Source organism: Carlito syrichta, unplaced genomic scaffold (assembly GCF_000164805.1).
Source record: "Carlito syrichta isolate Samal-C Ts95f unplaced genomic scaffold, Tarsius_syrichta-2.0.1 Scaffold314796, whole genome shotgun sequence".
Classification (NCBI taxonomy): domain Eukaryota; kingdom Metazoa; phylum Chordata; class Mammalia; order Primates; family Tarsiidae; genus Carlito; species Carlito syrichta.
Window position 1 is genome coordinate 673764 of NW_007258892.1, and position 6577 is coordinate 680340.

Genomic DNA, 6577 nt, shown 5'->3' on the forward strand with positions numbered 1-6577 from the left:
CCCAGAACGTGCCACTGCCTTCCAGCCTGGGTGACAGAGTGAGACTCCCACTCAAAAAAAAAAAAAAGAAAGAAAGAAAAAAGAAAGAAAATAACAGTGATGTCTGGTAGTGCTAAGTCCCAAGTACCGTTGATATCACGGTGATTTGAGCCTATATTCATACCTGTAGGAAATGTTACATTTTAGGTCGAGGTTAGTGAACATGAAGATGCATTTCTTCCCCCACACAAATTCGCAGAGCTCCTGAATTCTGGCCCAAGGTTAAAAAACTCTGTGAGACGGCTATGCATACAGCAGACTCTGAGAGCACAGAGGAAGCATCAGAAAATCCTTTCCAGAGGAGGCAGCTCCTTAGCTAGAAAGATAGGGGTGGAGGGGATTCCAGGTAAAGGGAAGAGCAACCGGCAGCATACAACAGTATGCTTCATTTGGGGGAACCGATAGTGCGGCAAGAACTAGGGGTTCGTGTAGGTTTTGGTGGGAAATGAGGCAGGAGAGGACGTCGAGGGGGTCAGATGATGGAGGTTTCTGGGTTCGAAGCCACAGAATTGATTCAAAAGGTGGTGGGAGCCCTGGAAGGATTGAAGCAGAAGAGTGACGTGGCATGCTCAGATTTTCACGTGAGCGAGAGTATTCTGGTCACTTTGGTAAGGTAGGTTGATTGGAAGGTGGGGGAAACTAGAGGCAAGGAGACCAGTCTAGGCCAGAAACAGTCATGCCTTCCAGACAATAACCATAGAGGTTATGGGAGATGGGTGCTCTAGACATACAAGATGTCAGAATATGTACAGAACTTGGTAACGGATGGAAATGGGACTGTGGGAAGACAGAAGGATAAAAGCAAAAATGCAACTCATTAACAGGTAAGCTGTGTTTAGGGGAGTAGCCACCACGAACTGCAAATTTGAATGGCTTGTTCACTCCTTTATACCTCTGTAGAAGTCCTGCTTGGTCATGCCTCTGTGCCTTTGCAGAAGTCTTGCTTGTTCACACCTCTATATCCCGTGCAAGTTCCATCTCTCTTTTCCGGGATTCCCTCTGCTCCCATGTTGCCTCCTCTTCCTGCCTCCTAGGTCAGCTCGCCAATTTATCTTCTTCTCTCTTGCTAGGTGGCTTTATGGAGTTAGCAGCTTATCTCTGAGTTGCAGCCCTTGTCTGACTCCATCTGGACAGAGACCCAAGACCCCCACCCTTGAACAGAAGCCCCTCGAACCCCTCTGGGTCCTTGATACGAGTCACAGAACCCAAGCAAACTTGTTCTCCCAGGGAACCAAGGTTGGAACATCAGGCCGGCAGCTGGCAAGTCATAGAGAACTGCCTGTCCATCTGTGAGCTAACAACAGTCACTGGAAGTCAACAAGGGAAATGGAAAGGGAGAGACCCAACCTCCACGGGGTTCACACCCTGGGACCTGTGCCAGTGTGAACAAGGTTTTCCGGGTGAGGATTTCCCCTCACAGAATGGGAATAGCAGCTGAAGGCGAGGAGAGAGAGAACCGCTTGTGCTTTCCAAAGGGCTTTCCTTCTAGCATTGTCTTACTTGTTAAGGCTTCGTAACCACCCTTGGGGCTGGTGTGTATGTGTGTATGTGTGTGTGTTTACTCTCACACACACATACACACACACACCCACGCGCGTGCGCACGCGCTTTCCTTCTGATTTGCAGATGAAGAAAATAAATCCAGAGAGGTTAAAGGACTTATCTAAGGTTGCCCAGCTAGTTAGGCACAGAAGGTGGGTGTGGTGGAGTGCCTTAAACAAGCGCCCCTTAGAACCTTTGAGGTTTGTAAAGTCAGGGGTGGCTTAGAAGAAAGGATTTGGGATTAAAGAGGCTCAGTGGGGTCAGAAGAATCATCAGTTTCCCATGAGGTGTGCCTGCTGTTATTCTCATCCTTCTCCAGCCCCTGGCTAGAGGCAGCCCCTAGTGCAGAACGGGAGGGGCAGTGGCATGGTTTGTCCCACACTATGTCTCCAGATCTCTCCTCACATTCTTCCTTGCCAGTACTCGGCACTCAAGTCACCATGCGAACTGGCTGGCCCCGACACTCATTCGGCCGTGTATACTGTTAAATGCACTGCTTCTCCTTCCTGGTTGGGGGGCAGGGGATGGACAGAAAGCCCCCCCCCATCCTTCATCACATTCTCTAAAAGCGGTTAAGGTAACACGGTGTTGTGACAGTTGTTGAAGACACAGGCACTCGAAATAGTGTGCATGCAGTAAAGAAGATGGTCAAAGGTGACACCTTTTTAGTATGTGACTTCCCACACAACCAAGTGTGCTGCCCTGACCCAGCCCAGCAGGCTAACTAGCCCCTGGTATGAGCATCTGGCCATGCCTCCGAGGTGCTAGCCCAGTGCCTGGCACATACACCGGAGGCCACCAGTACATCTCTGTGGAAGGACAGAGAGAAGGTGAGCCATGAAGCCACAGGGAGGTGTCAATCCCACTCCCCTCTGCTGGGACTCTCTCCTTAGGGATATAAGTAGGCCATCAGACCATGCTCAGCCTGTAAGGCCGGCACTTTGGGAGGATGAGGTGAGTGAACTGCTTGAGCCCGTGGGTTCAAGACCAGCTGAGCAACTTGGCGAGACCTCATCTCTACAATAAATAAAAAATAATAATAATAATTAGCCAGGCGTGGTAGCCCGCACCCATAGTTCTGGCCACTTGGAAGGCTGAGGCGGAAGGATCACCAGAGCCCAACAGATCGACACTGGGGTGGCTGTGAGCCTGCCACTGTACTCCAGCCTGGGTGAAGGAGTGAGACTCCAACTAAAAAAATAAATAAATAAGTAGACCGTCACTTGGATCAAAGGCATAGCTGTTGGGAAGAGCAGGAGGTCCAGAACCCAGAACGGGAATGAAGAAGAGAAAGAAAAGGAGGAAGTGGAGGAGGGGGAAGGAAAGAGGGTTAGAGAGGGAAGTGGAAAACAGAAGGGGGAGGTAGAGAAGGCGGTGAGGGGGAGGAGAATGCATCCTGAGAACTGAGCTGCCTCTCATAACAATCCCTGAGCCTCTTGCAGCTGCTAGAGGAGAAGTCTTGTCTGCCCACAGGACAGAGGAGGAAGGGCACTTCCTCTGGGGAGCCTGGAGGCCTTGTAATCGCCATAGCCACATACCCACATCCGGGGAAGCTTGGGAGGGGCGGGGCTGCCCGGATCCAGCTTCCCACCCAGGCCTGCAAACTGGGGGTCGGCCCCTGGGAAGACTGGCTTACCTGGGCCAGGGCCAGCTGTGCTGGGTCTGGATGGAGGTGTATCTTGGGAGCCAGTGGGATTGGGGTAAAGACGTGCAGCTTCCTCTTCTAGAAGCTATAAACTATGGCTCAGAGAAGGATGTTCTTAGGTCTTCTATGAGGCTCCTGAACTGTAAGAGGATGGGCACAGAGCTTCAGGAGAAGGAACAAACACTTAATTTTACAAAGCACACAGTGGGAGGAGAGGCTTTGTATAGCCATAGAGGTGAGAGAACTCTGAGCTGTAAGAATAGAGAGTGGCCTCCTATGTTGAGTGCCTGTTTTATGCTATACACCGTGCGAAGTGCTGAAGATATAGAATTTTTTTTTTTTTTTGAGTTGGGAGTCTCACTCCATCATCCAGGCTGGAATGCAGTGGCACACTCATGGCCACCCCAGCGTCGACCTGCTGGGCTCTGTCGACCTGCTGGGCTCTGTTCGGTGATCCTTCTGTCTCAGCTTTCCAAGTAGCCAGAACGACAGGCGCGCGCTACCACGCCCGGCTAATTTTTTGATTTATTGTAGAGATGAGGTCTTATTAAGTTGCCAAGGTTGTTCCTGAACCTGTGGGCTCAATCCCCTCACCTCGGCCTCCCAAAGTGCTGAGATTACAGACTTGACCACTACGCCTGGCTGATATAGAAATTTTTAGCAACAGCCTTGTGTATTGCATGCCTGCCATGTGTCAGAATTTTACACCACCGTCCTGTTCAGTACCCACTGCCAGTCCTGTGAGGCAGGCTCAAGTATTCTCTTTAATCATGGAAGAGGCTGAGACCTTCAGTCATTGAGTGGAGATTCCCCACCATTCAAGTCCTCCTTGGTTTACAGCTGCAGAAAGCAGGGCTTGGAGGGTAAGGGTCTTGACACACTTGAAAGCATCTGGCATGCGGGAAGAGAGAGGCAGAGTTGAGCCCCTGGCCCAGGCCTGTGGCCTCTCCATACCCCCACATCCACCCTCTCTGAAGTTCTCAGGCCTTCACTTTCTTAAGGTCCAGGACAATGAGATTCTGCGGTTGCTTCAGGGGAGAAATACCCATTTGCAGGATTTCCAGGGGATCACAGCTGCCTAAAGGGGCCATCTCAGCAGATGGCATCATCTTGGTTTGCCCCCAGTGCCTGGGCACACTTGGCACTCCCTGAGAGGCCTGCAGCGCCGAGGGCTGCAGTTTGCTTGGTTGCACTGTAAGGGTGGTAATGATAGCACACCCACATGCTGATAGAGCCCACGTGCTGATGCAGACGATAGGAAAGGAGCAGCTGGAGGCAGGAAGGGAGGGCTGGCTGAGCGGGCTACGGGTGGGGCTGGCGGCCAGTGTTTCCCTGCAGGGCGAGGACAGGCTCAGGGGACTGGCTTCCTTGTAAACAGTGTCCAGCCAGCTCTAAAAATACCCCTGCCCTAGACAGAGCACGCTTAGCTCCTCTGGTCTCCTCCAGAACCTTCCTGGGGGCCTCACCCCTTTCCTGAAAGGTCAAGGAGGGATGGGAAGAAAGCCGACCTGTGAAGAGTTAAATTTCCTCAGCAAGGAAGGCATAATATTTCCTTCCTCCACAAACAGAAAGGAGGACACTCCGTGGATTTTAGAAACAACAACAACACAAGGTAAAACAAAAAATAAAGTTTCCCTGGGACCCTGTTCCTTCTTCTGTAATCTGAGGCCCGGGCCAAGCTCAGGTCCAAGGATTGGTCCTGATTCACAGACTGGGATTGGGAGTCGCAAGAAGATCCCTGGGCTGGAATCTCCAGCTGTCCCTCTCATGAGGCATGTGAACTATGACTCAACTGCCCGATGCCTCAGTTTCCACAATTATAAAAGGAGATAATAATAGTGTTTACTTCGCTCGGGTGTGGAGAGGATTAAATGAGATGCTATACATAAGGCTCTTAGTATAAGTGCTTGACACATGATAAACACTCAAAAAATGCTTATTATTATGGAATATGGGGAGATAGAACTATTTCCTGAATTCTCACCGAAAACCTAGTTTAATGGCAAAGGTAGTAGTAGGTAGGTAAAGAGAGTCCTGCAGATAAGAAGAGGCTGAAAGCGTATGAATCATAAAAAGCCCAAATCTGCTAGTGGACAAATGGGGAAACTGAGACCCAGAGGGCAGAAGGGAGTTGCCCCAGGTCAGACACTGTGTTAGCTGCTGCCTATAGGTTCAATATAAAATAACAGTGTGATGAGAGCACTTAAAGTCCAGGGGAGCTCTAAGTCTGCTCCACAGCACTTCCAGGTTTGGAAAGCCCTTTTCCAGGAGGAGACAGACATCAGCAGATCACTGCCAGAATGTGGATTCTGTTGCCAGATAACACTGAGTTCATATTCCCTGACTGTTTCCTAGGTGACCTTGGACCTGTTACTTTACCTTCCACAACTGTAAAATGAGAAGAATATCTACCTCTAAGGATAGTGTTGAAGGTTTCATTTTTAAAGCATATAGAAAATGCAGCATAGTGGTTGACACATACTAAATATTCAGTGAATGGTAGTTCTAACTGAAGCCCAGAGAAGGAAAGGGGCATTGCCAAGCTCACACAGGACATTAGTGACTGTACTTGGTCTTGAATCTCGGCTTCTGGGCTCTTCCAGTTCACTTTGCTTCTCTTTATGAAGCAACAGCATCTAAGAAATCCAGCTCATCAGGGGAGAAAGGAGGCCTCCCCAAGTTTGGTGTGATTATATAAGTCAAGTCGATTTTAAACGCAAGGCAAATATTTCCTTCTCTCCTTCTCAAAGAAGTTGCAACCAGACCTGGCAGCCTCCTCATCTCCCCTCCACCGACTTGGTTCCTGTTACTGCTGGTCCTGGGAGCCCCCAGCAGATGGGCTGCCCTTATCAGCGGGCTCCAGGCCAGAGGAGGAATCCTCCGGTCATGTGTGGCTCTCTGGAGGGAGGGAGACCTTGTAAATAAACACAGCCCACGCAGGGGAGGGGGAAGGGGAGGGCCAAGGAGAAAGAATCCTTGACATTTTGGTGACTGAGCCAGGATTAAAGGCCACCAGGCACAGCCCTTATTGGCCATTTCTGTGAGGAATTGCAAATCCACACAGCTTCCCTGGATGACAAGGCTGTCTTTGAATAGCGCTGGGAGCTGGGGCATTCCCAGGGCTCTGCTGGCCTGATCCAGGCCTAATCCTTTGCCCAGGACTGACCTTTCACAGTTTACAGAGCACTTTATCTCCTGGCATGGTATGGTCTCACAGAACCCTCCTGAGAGGGGAGGTTTATCACCACCCCCAATCTACAGATGAGGAAACTGGGACTGTCAGGGTAGGTCACTGACTGCTGGCTTCACAGTGAGAAGTGATAGTGTCCAGACTAAAAGCCACATATATTC

At 50.3% G+C, this 6577-nt stretch overlaps 1 pseudogene; it reads left to right on the forward strand.

Annotated features, from left to right (window-relative positions):
* The first annotated feature begins 846 nt into the window (after nucleotides 1–846).
* Nucleotides 847–6217, forward strand: LOC103274531 (annotated as a pseudogene).
* The last annotated feature ends 360 nt before the right edge of the window (nucleotides 6218–6577 follow it).